Source organism: Neophocaena asiaeorientalis, unplaced genomic scaffold, assembly GCF_003031525.2.
Source record: "Neophocaena asiaeorientalis asiaeorientalis breed wild unplaced genomic scaffold, Neophocaena_asiaeorientalis_V1.1 scaffold228, whole genome shotgun sequence".
NCBI lineage: Eukaryota > Metazoa > Chordata > Mammalia > Artiodactyla > Phocoenidae > Neophocaena > Neophocaena asiaeorientalis.
Window position 1 is genome coordinate 733,084 of NW_020173762.1, and position 24,783 is coordinate 757,866.

Below are 24,783 nucleotides of genomic sequence, written 5' to 3' on the forward strand. Positions count from 1 at the left end.
GCTGGGATAAAGTGAGAGAGTGGCATGGACATATATACACTACCAAATGTAAAATACATAGCTAGTGGGAAGCAGCCGCAGAGCATAGGGAGATCAGCTTGGTGTTTTGTGACCACCTAGAGGGGTGGGATAGGGAGGGTGGGAGGGAAGGAGATGCACGAGGGAAGAGATATGGGGATATATGTATATGTATAGCTGATTCCCTTTGTTATAAAGCAGAAACTAACACACCATTGTAAAGCAATTAAACTCCAATAAAAATGTTTAAAAAAAATCAGTGCTATTCTTATGAGAGAAATTAAGTCATTGTTTAGTAGATATCATCCTGCAGATGTATAATGTGTATGTTAGAGTAGTCTGGGTTTATTGTTTTGCTTGATTCATCCATCTTGTGAAAACCACTTGGGGGCATCATTAATTGTTAAATAAATGTTACGAAATTTAAAGTGAGAGATCTCCATAGATCAACTTATTAACTTTGTAATTTTGGGCAAGTTAACCATACTCTCTGGGCTTTAGTTACCTTGTCCGTAAAATGTGCAGAAATAGTGCCTACTATATAAGGTTGTTGTAAGGATATAAAAAGAGTGTACTTTAAAAAGTACATGCAATGTTGTCAAGCGTGACAAGGGTTTAATAAATATTAGTAACACAAGCTGTGAATAATAATAGTAGTGTTAGTGGGGTATCCCAAGATCAGAGGGATAAATGGGCTACAATTATCAAAATTTCCTAAATTTGATTGTTAACGATGCAAGTTCTGTTTCACCATCAGGAGCCTAAAGGGTTAGAATCTGGGAGATGGTTCCTGGGAATCTGCATCCCAGGTAATTCTTATGGATCTTACAGTGTGAAGACCACCAGATCCTTAAGTAGATATTGGTTTACATTTATTCTATATGTTTACATTTCTTTAAGAAATAGTGATTGCATAAGGCATTCAATGAATACCGGATTAGTAAATCTTGCCCCTGTGAGTCCCCATGACAGACACTGTGCGAATTAAGAACAGGAGTACAGAGAGCGATGAGCTGTGACAGGCACACACTTATAGGGCACAAAACATGTTTCTTTCTTCTACAGTCTAGCTGGTGATTTCAAGAGGGAAGTTAGATGTAGTTTTGAAAAGTAAGAAGCTGAGTTCTAAAACAAGATTCTTCTTCTGTGGGCAAAAATACCTAACTGGTAATTTCACACACTCTAATTAAATGCAATAAACTGACTAAATAACTATGGCATCTGCATTTTTACAAGTTTTTAAAAAATTGTACTAAATAATACATCAATGTAATATCAGTGCTAACTAAGCAGAGTTTAGAGAAACCAAGACAAACTTCCTTTTTTTTTTTTTATCTTTTAAAAAACTGTCCTAAGAAGTAAGCAAAAACACAATAATATGGTCACCCTCAAATTTGTGATTTTCCATCCTGGCGGCCTCCCAACATATAAATTTAAGATCAAAATTTTAAATTGCTTAGGAAATACTTAGACACTAACAATATATATTTTAGTTATGACAAGTTTTTCTTCCATAAACACATACATAATTATATAATCAGTTGCTGACAAACTAAAAGCTATGTCAATCTTTTTTCTAGTTTATAGCAAAACAAGTCTTTACTATTGTATGTTGACAATGTCTTTCAAGATTTAAAGAAGTAAATCCACTGCATCCATTATATTATGTCAAAAACACATAAGCAGTTTCACATGTTATTGGAGAGATTTATTCTAATACTTCAAAGGGAAAAAAATCTTTAAAATATAATTTCAGGAAGCATGGGTCTAGGGTGAAATTTTTAACAAAATCTCTACCAAAGTTACTGTGTAATAACTATCCCCTAAAAGTGCCACTTGAATGCACTGAATCAAGAACCTTTGTTATTCATATTACGGGTCCTTTAATAAATGCTCTTGAAATGAATACATATTTTTCCTGAAATATACATCTTTGCTCACTTAAGTTAATACTAAAGATTTTCATAATTTCTCTGTATAATATGACTTCTGGATAAATCACTACATTTAAAAATAAATATATAAAAGACTTGGACATTAAAATAATATATATGATAAAAATAGTACATAAAGAAGATAAAATTACATCTGTTTTAGAATAAAAGCTACAAAGCTTTCAATTAAATTTCTACTGTTGAGTGATTAAAAATGCCATTTGGCTCACTTTTTAATTCACTTCCATTATTAGGAAATGTGCCTTTCTTTATTTCAATGAGAAATGCCATGGACAAAGATGATTCCATTTGAGAATAGAATTTTCAACAGCATAGCAGTATATCTTGATAGGGAATAATTTCTATTTTGCTCTATCTAAAGTTATTTTTTTTCTTTTCCCTTTTGTTGCACAGAGGATACTTTCTAATAGACTACTGACAAAAAATTTTAGATTTTCCATCTATATTTAAATTTCCATTTAACTACAATCCTATATAACATGGAAGATATTTAATGCTGTTATAAAGAAGTAATAGCCTTGCCCAGAGTATCCATTTTAAGTGCAATATGCTGGGAAGAAAATGCCATCTAGAAAGATCCCAGAGAACTAGCATTGTTATATTGACATCTTTTCTATCAACCATACAATTTTCCTGCATAATTTGAAACTCTTTGCCTAGGACAAAATTAGGACAAAGGATCTAAAATGGATCAGGACTATTCACTTAGTTACTAAAGTTAAGTTTATCATCTAATAATGGTAAGGAAAGCTAAAGTCTGATATCAAACCCATTCTACTTTTATATTTCACTGATGGTAAGTACTAGTAAACTGAATAATAGCATTTAAAATAGGACAGAAAATGCAATTATTTTATTTCTCTAAGATTCAGTGTCTTTATTTTTCAAATAGAAAAAACATAATAATCCACAATTGTTGTGAGGATAAAAGGAGATAATAAGCATAAAGTTAATAAGCAGAGTGAATGTGGCCCATAGCATGTGCTCAATAAATATTAAGAGAATATGGATTGACCATCCAATGTTCTGAATTAAGGAACTGTTTACATCAGGACCTGGATCAGAGGATACTACATATTTATTAGGAGTTAAGATTCTGATGTCCACAACAGGTGAAATTAGGAAAATAAAATAATGCCAAAAATCTGCCTAAACATGCTGTATATATTATGCCATTATAATTCAAGTGAATATTTTACAAGTGAATCTGTTTTGTAAAAGCATTCTGTTTACATGTAATGTGTTTATACCTAAAATACCCATGGCAATGTTTACAAGGGTATGAAAATATTTTAAGCAGTCCTCAAATTAGGAGTAAACTAAATGTGTTTGGTTATGTTCACTGCATTTTGTTTTTAAGAAATAAAGTCATAGCTGGCATTTAGATATTAAATGAATATAATATTTGTAAGAAATAATTGAAAATTTAACCCAAAGACAATTAAAATCAGAGATGAGAAGAAGATACAGAATTGTTTCTAAAGATTACATATATAACTTCTATATAAAATGGATAAAAAGGCCCCCCACAAGCACTGCAGAGAGAGTACGGAAAGGGTTACTAAGGAAGAGTTAAGATACACCAGTTTGTGCCCAATGAAAGAAGGGGGATACAGGTTTTGAACCACATCCCACAAAAATCATATAAAATATTCCTATCTTTACAGAAAAGCAGAAAACACATTAGAATCCATCCTAATGATACAGAGAGCTTCACACTAAGTGAAGCTGTGTAATAGTTACAGCAGACAGCATTTAGAAGTTTGTGCCCTAAAGAACCAATACTTCATTGGTAATACAATGCTAAATATCATTGGATTTAAAGTGAAATTTGAGCATCTCTATAAGCAGACAGGACTTTTAAAAATAGTAGTAAGTGCCTTAGTAAAGAATAGTAGGCTATGGTGAGGGGAAAAAGGTTCAAAAATAGAAAAGGATCAAAAGAACTTAAACCAGAGAAAAAAGGAAAAGACCAGCTAAAAAAGACCAGCTAAAAATGACCAGACCAGCTAAAAATGAATATTTTTTTTTTACAAAAGTGGCTAAGACTTTTCAGTAGATGAAAACTGGTTATTATTGTAACTTTACTGCATATCGCTAAAAGCTGAACTTGTTAAAATGCATATACCTCCTATTTATGCGAGTTGGTTTGGTTATTTTGAAGTATTTAGACAGCTTTATAAAGCACTTCTCTAAATACTGGTATGGACAGAGGTCTGAATGGGCTGGAATTTTCTTCACTGCCTTCTGTCATAATCTAGACACCTGTGAGATCAGTGGCATGTCTCAGAAAATCCTCAGCGTATTTTAATTTTCCTATTACTTGTATACAAGAGGGTCTCTAGAACAGGAAGTAGTCACAGGATGCAAAAGTTTGGTCATTTAATTAATTTCTCCTTGCATGATGTAATACTATTAAAATTATTGACTACAAGTAAGAACTACTATTACCTCATTATCAAAATAGATAATTTATTGGATAAATTTTAAGATATATGGGGTTATCAGTTAATATGTGTCCTCCAAAGAGAGCTTGGTTGAAGTCCTGACCTGAATGTGGCCTTACTTTATAAAACAGAATCTTTGCTGATGTGGTCAAGTTAAGATGAGGTCACACTGGAGAGGGTAGGCCCTAAATCCAACTTGACTGGTGTTTATCTTTTTTTTTTTTTTTTGACTGGTGTTTTGAGATAGAGACACACAGGGAAGACAGCATGTGAAGATGGAGGCGGAGGTTGGAATTACTCTGCCTCTAGCTAAGGAACTCCTGGGGCTAAGAGGCAAGGAAGGATCTTGTTCTAGAGGCTTTGGAGAGATTATGGTCCAGCTGACATCTTGAATTTGGACTTCTAGCTTCCAGAACTATGGAGAGAATAAATTTCTGCCGTTTGAAGCCATTAAAATATGTGGTGATTTTTTACAGCAGCCTTAGGAAACTAATACATGTGGTTTCAAAATAAGAGTATGGTTTATAAGATAAAATTTTAGATACAGTACATGATTTAAAAAATATTCTGCCCTTCTTCTATTACTATTTAAATATGTAAATATTATTTTCAGTTAACATAAATTCCCAACTGGGACTTTTAAGCAACAGAATTCTATGATAAAAATTTAATGATTCTTCACACAAAAAGTATAATATCTACTTTCAAGTGATACCTACACACACACACCCCTCTCCTTAAATTGCTAAACATTTTTTTAAGTGGCTCTAAAGATTTGGTGAGATTTGGGGGAAAGCCCTATTTACATTGTATGTTAGTATAACGTTTCTGCAGGACAATTGTCAATGAGTATTTAAAAAGATGGGATAGCATTTTGCTTATCCTTTAATTTAGGAAGTTCATTACCTAGGAATTTAGTCTAAGGACACTGTCATAGATGGGGACAAAACATAGAATCACACAATTTGCAATATTCACTGCAGTGCTATTTATAATATGAACTAATTGGAATTATCCTAGGTATCCCATAATATTAGATTACTTGAATATATTATACCCATACAAATGAAATATCATACCAACATCAATAATATTGTAGAAAAACATTTGTTGATGTAAACTTTTTTCATGACTGATTTTGAAGTTAATAAAATAGATTGCAAAACAGACCATACAATAATATTCCCTGTAGAAGTGGAGCAGAAGGCTAGGTGGCTATAAGCTAAGATGACAACATTGGTAATCTCTGGGAAGTGAATATACGAGTAATTGTTAATTTTATTCTTTTTTACTTTTTAATGTGTTCTACATGAGCAAGAGTATAATTTTTAATAAAGACTTTATGTAAATATAGAATTTTGCAACCAAAGAATGAAAGAATTGCTGATGAAATAATGTCATGCCAATAAATATTGTAAAAGTGTACTGAAGAGTACACATTAATAGAATAGTACTGGTGGAGGCAATTGCTGGCAAAAATTGATTTACATCTCATCTTGTAAATATCTACACTGTCTCAGTTTGTGTCTTTCTGTATCCCTATAAGCTCTTCCAATTTCCCCCCAAACTGCCACACTTCCCACAGAAGCTATTGATTTCTGTCGTTAAGGGTTAATATTACGACTAAGCAAATTCTGGGTAATTAAATAGAACACAGTGGAGAGTGATCATTGTTAATACAAGAGAAAAATATAATGGGACTTGTGACCACTAGTTATGAATAGCTTCCTCCTTTGTCTCAATATAAGAAATTGTCCAAAAAAGAAGAGGTAAGGGGGCATTCCAAGAGAATTTATGCCTAAAAGAAAATTAAAATGCCAAGAATTAAACTATTAAAACACAAAATTGTAATTAAAAAGTTTATTGTACATAGTAGAAATGTATATGATGACTGTACCTGTCCACATAAAATTTTTAAAATGAATATAAACAGGAAAGCTGGCTTAGAACCTAAGAACAATCCCTTCCATCCTGCCTACCCTCCATCCCTTTTTCTTTCCTAATATTTAATGAGTAGCTACTATATGCCCATTAGTCTAGATAGACAAATGCCCTTCAGGAACAGTTCCATTGGTTTTGACTGCCATGTAAAGAATGACTGCAGAGCGTGGTTAAGTGTTAAAGAGATATACCGTAGCACAGGGAGCTGGTCAGAGAAGGCAAAGAAACAGTCCAAAAGCAATGAATGTAGTTTGAGTCTCTTGGAATAACACAAACAAGAGTTGAAGGGGTTTTGCAAAAAGGCAAGGACAGTTGGAATGGATGTAAAGGCTACATCAATGTGGATCTTTAAAGCAGTAATGTTCAAACTATGAAACAGTGAGTTTATTGCCATTATTCACTTTTAGCCAGTTTTTCCCCAACTTTTACAAGAATGAAGTAAATATATACCCTTTACTTAAATTTTTTTCTGAAACCTTTTTTGACTGCAATTGCTACCAGTAAAACTAAAAAAAAAAAAAAAGCAAAGATGAAAGAGAAAACACATAAAAATATAATTTTCACATTTTTATGCATTTTTGAGAAGCAGAGACCCTCATGAATTGATATAGGCACAGTCTACTAGTGACATTATTATTGGATCTCATGCTAGAGTATAATAGGATGAGGTTTAGCTGTTGGTGACAGAAAATTCAACAGAAGAATGGCTAATTCAAGAGATCATTTTATTTCTCTCTCAAGAGAACACAGGCTTCCAGGGTTAATATGGAAGCAGGCACCTTCTATCATGTTCTTTTCTTCCTTTAATACATAAGAGTCTACTTTGTGATCTATAGTGGCTCCTCTAGCATATTGCAACCAGTCAATAGGAAAGATTTTAAAAAGGGGAAGGCGAATGCCACCTTCATTCAAGAACACTTCTTGGAAGTTGCACACACCACTTCTATTTATGTACAATTGGCTAAGACATCCTTAGGTATAAGGGAAAATCTCTTTATTTACTAGCCAAGGGTCCAGCTAAAAATGAGGGCTCCATTACTGCAGAAGGAATGGTAAACAGATACTGGACATCTAGTTGTCTCTGCTACATGGATTTTTCATATCCATAAGTTTATATCTATACTTTTGGAAATGACATCAATTACTTCTGAGAATAAAGGAAATGGAACAATTTTGCAGCATGAACAATGATTCTGTCTCTGTCCTATCACACCCTTCCCACCTAGGCTTACATTTTGAAAGATTTAATCCCCTGTTGCTCTTTATTCTCTTTTTCCATTTAAGTCATTCAATACTTGTATAGATGAGGTCATAATCATAAGAATTATGAGTTGCTCTTTTTCTTACATTTGTTTCCTCATAGCCTCCTACTGAAAGCAATTTGTAACAGCCCTTATAGAACCAGTGCTGGAACACCTGTTTCCAATCTCCAATGTATAAACTACATCTTTAGTGTAGACTACATGCATTCATGACTAGAAGCCTCCATTTAGCTAATCTTTTCAAGAAAATTCATCAGTTACTGAAAACAGCAAGTGATGCAGCTTCATACAAAACACAAACTGCTTTCAACTACAGTTTATATAAAGTCATCCTCTAGCTTCAGGATTATAACAAAACTGATGGATTTTATTCATCTGGAAACAATACATTAATAAAATTTTGATTTTCTAAATGAAACTAAGAAGACCTGAGGAGATGGCTCTTTGGCCAGCTGCTATTTTCTCCCCTGGGAGGATGACTCACAATGTTTTTGTGCCTGTGTAACCAAATATAAAAGAAAACCTAGTTCTCTAGCCTTTTCAGTCAACCAGTTACCTAAATCCAAACTCTGAAAGCACTAAAGCAGAATGATGAAGAATTAATAGCCTTTAGTTGTTCCAAAAGTGAATTATCTTGTAGATTAAAAAATCCATTAGGTAAGAACAGAATGTAAACTTGATTATATACTTACCTATATAGAAAAATCCACAGGAAACAAGAAAGAGAAGAAATGGAGAGAGTTAAAAGAAAATCCCTCTAGCCAAAATACGATTATCTTAGCCACCTGCAAACATGTACCTTAATTCTCTCAGGTGAATAATATTTTAACCTATAGAACTTATTTTCACATATCTCTGTAAGATGTTACTTTTGGTCTTAAAAGGTTTGACTGTATGGAGTTTTATTCACTGGTGCCTTTTTAACACCTCTGTATTATGAAATTCTGTCATACATGGAAAAACAGATTTACATTAGGCTTTGGGAGTTTGCCATTTCATAAAATTTTCCCTTAGGAGTTTCAGCTAATTAAACAAATCATTGTAAAATACCCACAGTGTCAATTTTGCTGGCTTTTTCCAGGTACAACTAAAGCCAAATTTCAGTCATTTATCTCTATTTGTGCTGGCCTCTTCCCATGCCCTCTCCTTCCCCCACTACAGGTATTACTCTAATGGCAATGTGTGCAAAGATAATAGTAAAATACTTTAGGCAGCAAGGAACTAGCAAGAAAATAGCAAGCAGGTACAAATGATTTCACTATGGAAATTATTTTTTCCTCATCATAACTGATTTACTTTGTCCAAAAAAAAAAATTTCTCCCATTCTACAATTTCAAAATTATCTCATGGTTTTAAATGATCTCACGGATGTGATTCTTCCTCTCTGAAAAGACAATTTATCCTTCTTGTGTGAAATATTCTTAGAAACAGATCTGTTTTGCTTTGTTAACCTTTTTCCTCAATTTTCATTCTCAAAATCTCTATCAGCTACTACGTGGTGCTGACGAAGTTTTGAGCCAATTAACATGAGCAGTGAAATGAAAAGGTAGGGAGAACAGAAAATTCTAAAAGAACTTCCTTAAGGGTACTGGCTATTGTGATTTTGACTTGAAAATCACCTGAGAATATCTGTTAGGCCTGAGGATGTATATGAAAATATAAGAAACTACATAATTTATATGCAAATACATAAGTGAGCCTCCAGCATCTTGGAAAGGCCTGGTGGAGACCAACAGTTTTCAGTTATGCCAAAGAATTTTCATACTTTGAGTTTTCAAATGTTTAAAGGTTTGAACAAGGATGTTCACTATTGTCATGGTTGTTTTTATTTAGGCAAAACAGGAGAGAGAAAAAGGAGAGGACCTAGTGAAAAAAGGAAAGGTGGGGGGATGGTGGTGGAAAGCCTAGCTCATGGCTGCCTTTTAGGGGGAATACGGAGTATTTGACTTTAAAAACTTATCCAATGTACATTTTTAGTTTACAACGATAAAGTTCACCTGGAATGTAGTTATTACTCTCCCTTGAGATTAGGGAAAGTTTGAGGAGAAAATCTTTATTAGGCTTGAAATAAAAGAAGAGAAGGGAGGAGGGAAGGAAGCAATTCTTAAAAAAAACATAGTCAAGGGACTTCCCTGGTGGCGCAGTGATTAAGAATCCGTCTGCCAATACAGGGGACATGGTTTCGATCCCTGGTCTGTGAAGATCCCATATGCCATGGAGCAACTAAGCCCGTGCACCACAACTACTGAAGCCTGCGAGCCTAGAGCCCATGCTCCACAACAAGAGAAGCCACCACAATGAGAAGCCCACGCACCGCAACAAAGAGTAGCCCCCACTCGCAGCAACTAGAGAAAGCCCGCACACAGCAACGAAGACCTAAACGCAGCCAAAAAAATAATAATAATAATAATCAAAAACAAACACACAAACCATCTCTCTTTTGGCTGAAGAGGGAAACATTCACTTAAGTAGCATATTTTGATAGATCATCCAGAAGCATTCTTGTAACCTTTTCCTTCCTCCAATTCCAGATGTAAACTCAGGAACATGGGCTGTTTCCCAAATTATCTTACCCATTCTTTTAGGGAAAAATTCTCATTTCAAGATGGGACAGCAAGAAAACTAAACAAGCAATGAACACTTTTATTAGAACCTCCCAAAGGCACTAGCACAGTAGCTAGTAATATAAACACTGAAAAGAGAAGCAAAAATAGAAAAGGTCAGTTAAAGGCAATACATGGAGCTGCTAATTGACTCAGAAGCGTGAACTCAGACTTAGACTCACCAAAGGGTACACTTAAAATGTGTTATTACCAGTCACAAACTGTTAGAGCTTCCCTTTCCTTATATGTGTAAAAAAAAAGCAAGACAACAGGCCCAAATGGAGTTGCTTATGCTAAGTCCCAGGTCACTAAACCAACCACAACTTATTTACAGTTTTGGTTCTCCCAGAAATGGAATCCTAAGCCAGTCAGTCAGGAATGGCCCCATCAGCACTAATTAGATCATCTGCCCCTGCTACTCCTTAAAGGAAACTAATCTTGTAATCACCAGTCTACATTTTTGCCTAGTATAACTTCATTGCTTCCACTCCCTTCTGCCTCTAAAAGTCTTTCCTTTTGTACAGCTCCTCAGACCTCCTTTCTATCTGCTAGATTGGCTGCTGCCTGATTCGAATCAACTTTTGCTCAAATAAGTTCTTAGAATTTTAATTTGCCTTAGTTTATCTTTTAACATATGTAAATGGGATTTTATAATCACTTCAGGTGTCTCTGTGAAAGTTAAATGATACAAACCAGTTAGTGGTTAATTCCTTTAAATAAAAAAGGTAGCATCATTCTATGCCATTACATCAGAACCATCCTTTTACAGGCTGTAATTTTTTATACATCTTATCTCTAAAACCTATAACTAAATCAAAAGTAACCAACCAATTAAAAAGAAGAGAATCTGGAAAATTATGACGATTAAAAAGAAAAAAAATTACCACATGAATATATTTTCTCCTGTTAATTCAAGAGTCGCACTATAACTATAAACTCTGTAGTTATATAAAAACAAAGAATACCATGGGTGGCAACACACTTTAAAACTACTGCATAAAGTATGAGACTTTTAAATAGTCCAGCACACACCCTCTTCCTTCCTGCTTCCCCCTACTCCACCCTATCTACCAAGTCTCCTTAACAGAAAATCACTGTATCAGCACAACCCTTTACATTAAGTGATTCTGAAGATCACTTCTGTACTAGTCTCACTAGCCTTCAATTCAAATTTTTAAAAGATCATTTCTAATTTCTCTAGACACTTAGACATACAAATGAATGGGAGTTAGTTATAGACAGAGGTTTTTATTTTTCATTAAATTAAACCAATCCCATTATCTCCTCCACAATAAAATATAACAAAGGGAAGAAATTAAATGAATCGGCATCTTCAGACCTTTCCTTAAAGATAAAAGGCACAGACTTTTTTTACTTGCAACCAGAGAAGGTATAGTTTTTCTTGTGCTAAAACTTCATTCATTAATATAAACAGAGTTGGTGATTCTTCAAGATGTTCAGTACATATTTATATATTAGATACCTATATCTACATGTAACCAAAGTAACTCAGTTGTACATGTTCATATGTAGTTCTAACAAAACCTGAAGTTTCAACAAATAGAAAATGGTCTTGAATTTACCTGCTTGACAATCTTACTTTAAATAAGACAAATGCTAATCTACCATGAGAAATCTGTAAAAAATTCCTGTTTGCTTCCTTCTTATAGAGCTAAATTCATATTCAAGTAATTTTAAACCACTGTAAACACAATTAAAATAGCTCTGCCTTTTTCAGAATCTGTTCACAAGATTTCTCGATTTTGAACTTGATATTTATCTTTATATATAATGAGACGGTCAATAGAGTTTATGAACACATTTCTTCCTCTTTCCCCTGTGACAGAATCCACAAGTGTAATTATTACTGATACCATCACAATGTGGTTTACATTTAGTTACAGCTGGGGATCTGAGTAATGTGACCCAGGATAATGAGGATTTGATGAGAAACAAACAAATTTTATCAACAACAACAAACAACACAGTTCTAATCCTTACTCCTAACTGCAAATAGTATATCATGACAAATGGAATTCAATCCAGTTCATTTCACTTTAAAACCATAATGCAATGCTATCCTCTCAACCCTCACCCCTGAGACATAACTATTAACTGGTAATAGTGTGTGATCTTTTCTTCCTAGAACACTACCATGAATTTTTTTTAAGTTGTTTCCTAAGAGATACTAGTATTTTGCTACTTTTATCATATCTGTCACTGACTATAAAAAATGAGGTTACTGCTTGGAATATCTTCCAGAGTCCCAGCTCTAGCACTTAATAGCTGTACAACCCTGGATGAGTTACCTCATCTTCTCTAAGCCTCAGCTTCTTATTTCTATAATGAGGATAAAGAGACCTACCTTCCCAAGTTTTCATAAGAATTAGAAATAACCTACGTGAAGTACCAAACAGTGTATAAGGCTTAAAACTGCCATTCAGTCAGTGGTGACCTTTCTTGTTCTTATTTTGTTTGCAAGTAGCATTTCTAAAGACATTTCCTAAGTCTTAGATCTCAATTTTTCTTCTATTATTCAGTATTACTCCTATGGTTACAGTTGGATAGAAGCTGAGTAAAAGTCATATTTTAAATCACATGTTTATAAAGGGAAAAATTTCATATGACAGAATAAATAGAAATCACTTACTTTTTTCTTAATTGAGAACACATCAAAAAGTTCCCCCAAAGTAAATTTGTTTCATGATAATTACAGTCATTTAAAAATGAAATGTTAATAAGTACTACAATAAGCATTCATGAATAATATTTTTATTCAAGGAAAAATATTAGCATAAGGAAGACATTTGGGTTTTACATGTGTCTCTTGATTTGAAATTATGGGTACTTCAGATTCATATAGTTTTAGAAATGCATAATGTCCTGAATATCACACATCCAGATTTGATTGGTAAAATGAATGAGAGACTGTCACATTTCATATCAATTATCTAACACTGTCTATTCTAAATCATAGAACAAAAAAAGAAAGAAAGAAAAAACTCTAGTGGATTTTGTACACGAAACAATGCACGTAAGTTGTTTCCACTTGGCTTTTACAACTATATGACTCCAAGGTTTCACTTATTTGCATCGCAAATATTATTCAATAGTACAGACAATAGTGAGTTTACATAGTTTGATAGGAACCTAGTTATATATTTTTTCTCAGAGAACATAGAACTTTGAAGCTTTAATGTAATGAGTAGTTTTTCTAGTTTAGAAAATGAAAAGAGATTAAGCCACAACCTATTTGAAACATAAAAAGGGAATAAAATAAGTAAAAAGTGTGAATTCTCAAAAATGTATGTCATTTTTCTTTAGGCTAGGTATTCTTCAATCAATTTATGCAAATAAATCTAATTATTGTTCCAAAATTCCCATCAGTTTAATGTATCTGATTTAATAATGGTTCTAATTATACCCAAGAGGGAAAGGGAGCTGCTTACATTTTGGAATTATTCCATTTCTTGCTGACTGAAAGCAATTTACATTTTGCTGCTCTATAGCCTAAAATAGATGCTATATCTTAAAGTTTTCTGTTAAATTCCATAAACATTTATCGAATGATTGTGTTCAAGATAAGAATTGTAAATATTATAGTCTTTTCATTGTGATTGTACACACCTTGAAAAAATTATAATTAGATCACAGGCTTCCTCCATGTTGCTATTATAAATTACTGTTACACTATTTTCTACTATGTGCTATTTCATTAAAATTTTTAAAAAATATTTTCACTTTTATTAACATTTTCTTTTCTTGTTAAACATTTAAAATATTCGTTCATATATATTCTTGAATTTGCTTTGTGCATTATTAGCAGTTAAGCCCAATTTCAGTATGTATGAGGACTAAAGTTACTAATACGGATTTTACAGATTGTAATTATAGCTGGAAACAAAAAGGCAAAGTATTCACCTTTGCACTTTTTTTTTTTTTTGCATTACGCGGGCCTCTCACTGTTGTGGCCTCTCCCGTTGCGGAGCACAGGCTCCGGACGCGCAGGCTCAGCAGCCATGGCCCACGGGCCCAGCTGCTCCGCGGCATGTGGGATCTTCCCGGACTGGGGCACGAACCCGCATCCCCTGCATCGGCAGGCGGACTCCCAACCACTGCGCCACCAGGAAAGCCCCTGCACATTTTTTTTAAAATATAGTATGAGCCAAGTGCCCTTGCAAGAATTATGCTAGTTATTTTACATGAAATTTCATATTTTTCCTACCACTTATACATCATGATATATGCGTCTATTCTCTATTCAGTCTTGGCATAACCAGCAAAAATAAAATGAGTCTGAGGATACAAATTCAAATAAATGCATTTTTTCTTTTAATTTCCAGATGGTAATGTTTCTTAATAGTTTTCATTTTGCACACAAAAACAACTGAAGATCCTGCCTGAAGACACAGCAGGAAATAAACATGGCTCTACATAAACATGACGGTTAGAAAGGTGAGAAAAACAATGATTCTGGACCCGTCAAGTGATTATAAAACCAGGTTTTCCAATATGGTTCCAGATGATGTAAATTTTTGATACAGCAGACCTAATGAAGCTGTGAGAAAAATACATATAAGACGATGGGGAAAGGAAAGTAAATGAACAGAGGTCCCTGCCAAGTATCAGTCTGGTGGTTTAGAACAGGCACTGAGGTCTAGTCAGCTGTCTAATGCTTGGACCAGGTGAGGGCTCTCCTGTGTAAAGCTTACTATGAATGTTTTGGAATTTTTCGCCAGCCAACTAAACCTTGAGGCCAACTTCCCCTTGATTCTGGTTACACTTGCCCAAAGGTTCCGATCTGTAAAAGACAGCAGTCTTAATCTGTTCATTTGGGGAGCTTGCATCTCTGAAGAGTCTCAGCCAGAATCACTCTAAGTCACCTTAGCATGAGTTTTCATCAAATAAACCCTAACAACATTATTTGGGTTGGGCGTTAAAAGATCATCTTCTACAACCTGGGTCCCTTTATGAGCTTTCCAGACATTTGAGTCAATGGAATATTCTATGGACTAATATGTCTATTGACCATTGCTGTCTATAGAAAATAGAAATAAAAGGCAGCTATGTCCATGCCGATTAGAAATGTGTCAGTGTAGTGAGGTTTTGCAATTGTATTCATTCACACTACCAGAGCTTTTTGTTTCTTTACGATATTAGAATTAAATATCCCCCACCCAGCATCTTCCCCTTGTCCTTGGTGACAGTTTTCAGTTATGTCAGACATCCCTTCCAAAATGCATGGTTTAAGTTCATAACTCTAATGAAGAAGTTCATAATCTTCTGCCACCTGGTTTCCTGTGTGAGTGCTGCCACTTATCACACTGAAAGCTAGAACTGGGTAGAAGACAAGCAGGTCCATAATATACAGGTGGAACCTTCTTTTTGGCAGCTCTGGCCTTTCAAACAAGGCAAAGGCAATTGTAATATGGTGTTGGTACTAATGTAGATTCATCCTCATACCATCCAATTTTATTATCAGTTTGTTAATATTTTCCTGTCTGTACCATTCATTTTCTTTCTAATCTGGAAGGTCCAATAGTTGCATTGATTGTTTAATAGCCTTTGAGATTTCTTTTCCCATGTAGTGGATCCTACCATCGCCCCAGTCCTAAGATCCTTATTAGACAGCAGTTGAGACATCTCTGAAAGAACTTTTTCATAGATAGTAATTTCAGTCTGCAGTCTTCATAAGAACTGAAGCTCTCTCTAATAGAGATCTTGAAAATAGACATAGTGAAGTTCTGGCTGTGTTTACTTAAGCCCAAAGAAAAGGGCCAGAGGGTTCTAAAGATGCCTGTAGGAACATTAATTCTGAAAAACTACAAAGTGCTAGTTTCCTGGCTCTCTTATTTCCCTCAGCTTTTCTCTCACAAACCTAAGATTCTCTTTTCTTTCTACTGTCTGTCTTGTACATATCTTTTGGCAGTGCCACAGTTGATTATGGAATTATTATTATGGTAAAAAATACATAGATGAAATTTACTCTCAATGAACATTTAGATGTACAGTAAAGTATTGCTAACTATATGCACATTGTTGTATCTTTGCAGATTTCTAGGGAAACTTGTTTTTTCCTAAGAGCATTGTCACTTCTTTACCAAAATCAAATTAAAGTTCATAAGTAAAGGAAACTAAAGAATTGTACTATTATTTTAAATAGATATGTGCATTAACACATGGAATTTTATATCACCTGTGATTCATATTTATCTTCTCAAATTTCATAAATATAAGCAAAACATCTTATATTTTGAAATCCCAAAAGGATATCAAATTAATTCTATGTGTTTAAAAAAGGGGCTGGTATTGGGAGAAGGAAATTTACAGTAAAAGTGACATGAATGGACCATTCACTTGTATGGCCACTAATTCTGTAGGGCAACTGATCATAAATTAAATGTCTGACATTCAGTAATAGATGATTATATCTGACATAATGAAGCTATAATGGAAGGTGTTCACACACTGCTTGACTATTAAGTGCCCATTTATTGTCCCTGTACCAGGTGTGATAGTGATAGGTTATACAAATCATCCAGAAGAAATGTCAGAATGGGCTCCTTTGCTGATAAAGCACCACACATGTTTATTAATACAGCAGCTTGTCTTAGAACTGGTCCATCTGCTCATTCAAGACAAATCTTCTTCCTATAAATATTTGAATGTTAAGAGCATGACCACTCATCATAGTTTTAGAGTAATAGGAGTGGAAAGAGAAGAGGAGAAAAAGGAAAATAGCTGTAGCTTAAATAAAATATTATCCTCTTTCTTTTACCTTAGATACGTTTAACAGAAGAACGGGTGGGGAGGTGGCTTTTAATGTGTCATTTGCCTTAGATTACTGCTGCCTGAGTGCAGGTCATCAGAAATGGTCCAGGTTCCAGCAGCTGCTGGTGCCAGGTGGGGGATGGCAAATTTCACCAATGTTTTCAAATTACACGTTTCAGTAAGGTGCAAAATGAAGTACTCCATTAAGGAATTCTCCAGAGCATTAATCCATATGCATTTAAACTTATCAGAAAATATTTTAGCTGGATACATTTTATAAAGAAAAATAAAACCACATTTTTTTGGGGAGGGTGGTTAAAAATTCTGAGGATTCGCTTCTGAAAACCCATGTTCCATAAGATAGCAACATCATGTTTTTATATAACAGGGAAAACAGAAGCAAAATTTGAGTGTCCATACCCCCCATTTTTTAACTTTAAGAAATCAGAAGTACAAGGCTAAGACATTTTCCATCTGGTATTCCAGGTTTTATGTGCTTGCAGTGCAGCCTGTACATTCTATGTTCAATCTTCAAGAATGGTTTTATCTAACAAAAAAACAAGTATGCCCTGAGGTGCCCCTCTCAAAGGAACACACACATTTGAAATGAAGTACAATTGTTCAAAAGAGTGAAACAAAGGAAAGGCATGGACCATTTGGTGACCAGAGGTGGTTTTCACTCTATAGCCTTGCCTTCATTTATTCATTCATTAAAACGTAAAGTCTGGCAGGCATGCCTTTCAGGTTCCAGGAAAGAGCTTTATCAGACTCAGTATCACATAAATCCACTAGTCATACTCTACTAAATAAATTACATCTCGGGATAACTAACCACCTGGTGACCAAAGGGCCAATTCAATTACTTCTAAAAGGCTAAAGGTCTCAAATACCCCTGAAATTATTTTTCATGTCTCCCATAGACTGAAAGGAAATGAGTTTCAATCATATTCCTTGTTACATGTATTTTCAAAAAATAAATAATGGGTGATCTTTAGTTTGAACATGGATTTCCCTTGTCTTCCAGGACGGTATAAATATTTACCCAAATTAGAAATCAAGGAATTATTTATTTTCTTCCTCTCCAGTATATCCAAGCAACCACCACGTCCTCTTATGCTTTAACTGCATATATGAATGTCTGTGAGTCCATCACATCTTTTGTATTCCCATTGCTACTGTCTTTAAGTTTGTACTCCTAAGAATCCTTTCTTAAATAACCTACTAATTTTCTTTATTCCTAATCCATCCTAAACAGAGTAGTCAACATTTCTATGCAAAATAGTGGTATTAATGCCTGCTATACCCAAAGTCCTTTGTGGTTTCTATAGGATACATTGAATTGCTAGGTTTAGTACACAAAGATCTGCTATAATCTCAGCTACAAACCCTTTTGCCAGCTTCTTTTTTCCCATTTCACATCACACCAATTGTAGACAATGAAGCGTTTCCCAGTTTCAGAGGCAACGCAGACCAACCTGACCAATAGGTTAACAGCCTAGCAGTCACCCAGCCAAGTGACTGAGACTATTGTTGCTTTAACAGGGTCAATATTCAGTGTACCCAGCCTGGGCTCAGCAAATGCAGTGTTTTCATGGGTTATCTGCTAGCACTTAATGCCCTTCTTCCCTCCAGGGACTGTAACCCCCAGGCATTTGTTGGAATCCAGGGATGTGTTCCCTCAGGTCCTACATCTAAAGGGCTCAGCACTTAGTCCCACAGACAGTTTCCAGATTTTTCTGCTACTTCTGGATCAGAGAAGTCTCACATTACCCAAAGGGCAGTAATGTGGAAAATGGAGTGAAAAGCAGGAAAGAAAATCTTCAAAAAATTTAAGTGGCAGAAGGCAATTCTCTAAATGAAATTTAAATAAAGGCCACACCAATATGACTGGATTTACCTCTTTCTATGCCATCTTCCACCCTATAGCTAGAGTCATCTTTTTAAAATCAAAATCAGATTATGCAGTATTCTGTGTAAAAATTCCTCAGGGATCCTCACAGATCTTAAAATAAAAGCCAAACTCCTTTCATGGCCTACAAGGCTGACAAAGATTCCCTGCTAGATCAAACTTTAATTAGACTCCTGAACCCTCTTCTAAGTCCATCTGTGCACTTCCTTGTACAATCCAGTTTTGGCAAGGACCCTGTTAAGTCAGTTTAGTCAGAACTCCCACCCTCAATATCTGATCACCTTCCATATCTGATCAGATTCTTATCCTCCATCATCCCCTGGCTGAAGACAGGCCAGGGTGATGTCCTATCACCCTGGCCTGTCTTCAGCAAGAATTCTATTAAGGTGGTTCCAGAATCCCCCTCACCTGTGATGTTTCCTTTTAGTAATTTTTCATCCAGTGACCGCCCCCCCCACACCGTTCCTTGGCTATAAGTTCCCACTTGTTTGTGCTGTATTTGGAATTGACGTCCCTTCTATCCCAGGGTCTTTATTCCTCTACTGAATAGCTCTGGGGAAAAACACATTTTTTTATCCCTTTACTGTCCAGCTCTCTTTTTTCCTTGAAAAGGCCCTTCATGATCTGAGTCTTGCCTAAATACTCTGCCTGTATCCCTAGTCTCCCCTCTCATTATGTCCCAGAAATTATCACGCCCACTTATTTGTTAATTTTTCTGTTCATTTATTGTTTCTCTAACTGTCTAAGGTGTATGTTTCATGAGAACTGAAGTCTTGGCAGACTTATAAACTGCACAGTTCCGTCAACACCTGGCACATGTGAGGCTCTAATCAGTATCTGCTTAGTGAAGAAATGGATTAACACACCATGACTTTTCTACTTCAGGGCCTTTGGTTACACTATCCTTCAACTTTAATCATGGCTAACTCACTTTCATTCTTCACAGTTCAGCTCAGTAGTCAACCTAGAATGGTTTTGGTTGACCATCCACCTTATTTATCTCCTTTATAGCTCTAACCATAACCTATTCATAACCTTGCTTGTTTAATCTGTATTTGATCTATTGTTTACCTCCTCCACTGCTAGGTAAGGTCCAGCTGTTCTCTCTTGTACATCACTGTATTGTCTGTCCCCTGTAGAGTGCTTGGCACATAGAAGGCATTCACTATAGTATAGTCACATCAAAATTAATTTGACTTAAATTCAACTATATTCACTCAAAAAGGATTTGAGGGAAGATTCTATTTGCCATTTTACTCAAGGAGCACAAGGCCCAGAGTAACTAGAGAAGCAGAGATATGTTCCCTCGGTTCTATGTCTCTCCACAGCACTCATCACACAAGGACCTCCATTCCCAAGACAGATTTGAGGTATTTTTTATTCATATTTTCTGATATTGAGGAATAACTCACTGTTGGATAAACCATATTTTATAGACAATTTTGAGTATTTTTCAAGGTGGGTTTTATGTTTTATTTTTTTGGCCTTACCCCCTAACTTCAAAATCTAACCCATGTATAAGATGCAGCTGCATAGAACACTGAACACTGAATGTAAGTTAGTCTTTCAGGAGAGCACAAAGAAAAGCTGATGTAGCTTTATTGTCTGATACATGTTTGAGATTTTAAATGTATAGACATTCAGGACTTCCCTGGTGGTGCAGCAGTTAAGAATCCACCTGCCAATGCAGGGGACACAGGTTCGAGCCCTGGTCTGGGAAGATCCCATGTGCCGCAAAGTGACTAAGCCCGTGCGCCACAATTACTGAGCCCGTGTGCCACACTACTGAGGCCCGCATGCCTAGAGACTGTGCTCAGCAACAAGAGAAGCCACCGCAATGAGAAGCACGCATACTGCAGCAAAGGGCAGCCCCCACTCGCCGCAACTAGGGAAAGTCTGCGTGCAGCAACAAAGACCCAACGCAGCCAAAAATAAATAAATTAATAATTTAAAAAAATAAAATAAATGTATAGCCATTCACAGGAAAAATATGGTTATTTTTAATATGAAACTGTATCATAATTAAGCCAATAGGATTTAAGGAGGATAAGAACATTCAGACTCCCTTGAGGACTTATTTCCTTGATCTATATGAGCTATAATGAGTTTTAGATTAGAGCAATAAAGTATTGCTGCTAAATTATATTAAGCAATATTTGTATAGCATTCTATAGGGTATGAAGCACTTTCACATATAGTATCATATTTTGTATCTGATACTTAAAAAATCTTGGGAGAGAGATTGCTGCTGTGGCTATTGGGTTTGTCCAACACTTAATACTTAGCAAATTAAGATTATCAGGATGAAGTCTGAGGATTAGAGTTGAAGCTGCATACTTCCATGTTTTTCCACCCAGGAGACTCTGATACTAAACTTAACAGGACTATCTGCAACAGTTAGGGAAATTGTTTTTTGCTGAATTGTTAAGAACTGGAAATAACTGCTGGACCCAGAGCTATAACTAACAAAGAGAAAAGTGTTTCTTAGCATTGGGGGAGCCAAATGTCTCTTACAGTGAAGGCAATGCTGTTTGGGGTGTTATGTGATGAATAATACTCAAAGTAATGTTACCCATACTGAAAAATATGCCTTTTAGAACTAAGAAAACAAGATCCTCACCCTCTTCATTTCTCATGATACATTGGTTGTATCTGTAATAGTTTCAACCCCTACCATCTAGGTATAAAAGATGAATCTGGAGAAAAGAGATCTTATCTAATCTCAGGCAACTGACTCTAAACGTAAAATATATTTTACATTTTAAGGATTTACCATACATTTTATCTTTATCATATCTATCTTCTAAACCTTTTGTCAAGTAAGAATTTTTATATTAAAGAAGATACTCCTGAGTAGTGTGTGTGTATGTGTGTGTCTGTGTGTGTGTGTATGCATGTGTTGTGTGGGTACAGCAAATAATTGGAACCTTATAGCTGTGAGTATTCAGCAGGTAGGGATGCAGGTGACTGCTATATTTGGAGGTCAAGCCGACTCCTTCTTCACCCCATCCCAGGCTCTAGTGGTGGCACTTAATACAACTATCAGCCTGCTGTCTGCTCCTGGTATTCAATCAATTGTTTTAGTATACAGGTGAAAAATTATTTTCTGGTGATTACACAAATAACCATTTTGGGGAGAGAATACTGAAAAACACAGTATTAGATACCTCTTTTGAGGGAAACAGTGAGACATTTTATGAAAAGAGTAGAAAGTAACAGAGTGGCAGTAGAACAAAGATATTCTATTTTCTTTTTTTTTTTTCGATACGCGGGCCTCTCACTGCTGTGGCCTCTCCCGCTGCGGAGCACAGGCTCCGGACGCGCAGGCCCAGCGGCCATGGCCCACGGGCCCAGCCGCTCCCTGGCATGAGGGATCCCCCCGGACCGGGGCACGAACCCGTGTCCCCTGCATCGGCAGGCGGACTCTCAACAACTGCGCCACCAGGGAAGCCCAGATATTCTATTTTATAGAAAAAGACAACAGACAAAAAAAAATTTATTTGTCACTGGGTAGTAAATAGTACATAAGTGTTCAAACTACTTATATTGTGTTCTAGAGATGAATAATGGAAATGGTGAGAATTTTAAAAAAAATACTCTACTATGGATGGTCAGATCTCTCATTGCTTGCTGACAATATGTTTCATTACTAAATACTTGCTATAGTATGTCGTTTTAGAAATTAAGTCACGGTTCCTCTTGTATAAATGAAAAACTGCCATACCAGATTTTACAGATGCCTAGGTTTGAATCCTGGCTCCAACACTTAATACTTGTCTGACCTTTATGAAGTTAAAGAAAACTCTCTATGTCTCAGTTTTTTCATTCACAAAGTTGCAATAATAATACTACCTGATTCATGGTATTCGGGAAATCAGTGAAATAATAATCCATGTCAAGTGCTTAGAATAGAGCTTGGCACAAATGTTAAGTATAAATATTAAGTGTTCATACCATGTCAACTCAAAAAGGTGGTATCTATTGTAATATTCTGAAGAATAGTATGTTCGGCTCTCTTTGGGAATTGGGACAGAGGGGATCATATGGATAATTTTTAGTTTGAACATAGGACTTAAGGTTAATTTGCATAATAAATGCTAGCTCTTATTATTATTATTGTTTATTATTATTATTGACTAGCAATACCTGACTGTAAAGTTGTGACATTCAGAAAATACTAAATATTTTCTCCCTCAACAAGATAAAGCAGCTCTACTCTCATTGATCTGAATGAGACAAATCAAAATAAGACAAAGAGAAGTAAGTACTGGAACCTGTGGTAGCAGTCTTAGGAGAGCTGGGCCATTGAGCAACCTTAGGAGGGGGCACAGAAAGCCGGGAGTGGTTGGGAGATGTGGGGAGTTGTGAAGTTCAGAGAACTGAACCCTGGTCATAGCTTCTTAGAGATATCTTAATCCCGGAGACTTTCCCTTGCCTTGAACAACAGCTCCAATGGAAGAATCGTCATATTCAAGTCAAGGATCATTAACACTGGATTTGCCAGTAGGCACAGTGAACCTGAAGGAGAATGTTCAGATCACAACAGTATCAAGTTTCTACTGAATACCCTTCGAATACTAGGACTATCATTCCATCAGCCAATGGGAAAGAGAATTCAAACAAGCTCCCTTCTTCTCATTCAGGCTCACTGAGAGAATGCCAAGACAAGTTGACTAGGAACCTAACGTGATAAACTACCAGATCACACTACTCTCTGGAATAATTATTCTCAACACACGAATTATTTTCCACAAGGGGCCTGCAGGAGTGTGCTAAATTATTTCAAATGATAAATGTTGGCTTTTCAACAATAACTTATATTTGGAAAGTATGTTACAATTTACAAAACCCTCCTACTTATTCCTAACAATATTGAATAAAAAATACATTTTACCATCAAGTTTAGAATTAACTTCAATTAAATTCAACCCAGATTCAAGTATTACTTCATAGTATGATAGTACAATGCTTGATACTAGAAATAGAATGATGATGACCAAGAAGTCTGAATGAAAAAAGTGATAGGATCCTTGTAAGACTAAGCGAGGCAATATGTATAAAACATTTTTTCCTGTGTCTGACACAAATACATACTTAATGAATGAGAGTGGTGTTTACCATTAATAATAACAAGCTATACTCTCTGCCTCTACCTTGTAGGTGTTCACAGTGTACTTAAACACAGCAAAAAAATGCTTGGCATTTGAAAGTGTAGGAAAAGGGTGTTTACTTAACATGGTCAAAGTACTCTGTTATATGCAAGTTTAATTTTTATTCCCTTGGGTTAAGGGTGAATAAAGCTAGGAAATTATATTCTACCATATAATATCTGCTAACCAGGTAAGTTAGAAAAACACCATCACAGCACTTTAAAGGACAAGCCTGGAGACTCCTCAATAAGAATGCCAGATGTCTTGTTCCTATTTTATTTTAATCAACATCAAATGTTTTTATATTTCACTAAATAATATCATTTGTTAACGTCTCAAGTTTGTGATGCTGAATCTTTGGCTATAGCCTATTTTTAATATATATGCACCAGGCAGGACCATCTGTTTATTCTGAACTTAAAAAAATATTGTCAGTGTGTGGATGTGCTGAATGTAATTTATGTTTGCACATGAAACTTAATGCCTGGCATTATTCTAGTTCATTGATTATCTGCCAATGGAACCATGTTTATATTACTCATTTTATTATAGAAAAAAAGTTTAAAAAAATAGACACAGCTTTCCAAATGTGCCCAAATATTTTAGATTTTTTTCAGAGTATAAATTGTAACTGTCAACAATTAACAACTGTATAAATTAGCATTTAGTATTAGACTTCTGATCAAACATAAGATGCTACCTAAAGGAAGACTATACACATTACTAT

General features: G+C 35.3%; 1 protein-coding gene across 3 annotated transcripts in view; it reads right to left on the reverse strand.

The window, feature by feature from the left end:
• The window catches only part of ADGRL3 (adhesion G protein-coupled receptor L3), a 688,045-nt gene that overhangs the window by 231,437 nt on the left and 431,825 nt on the right, over window positions 1-24,783 (reverse strand). The window lies entirely within an intron of this gene.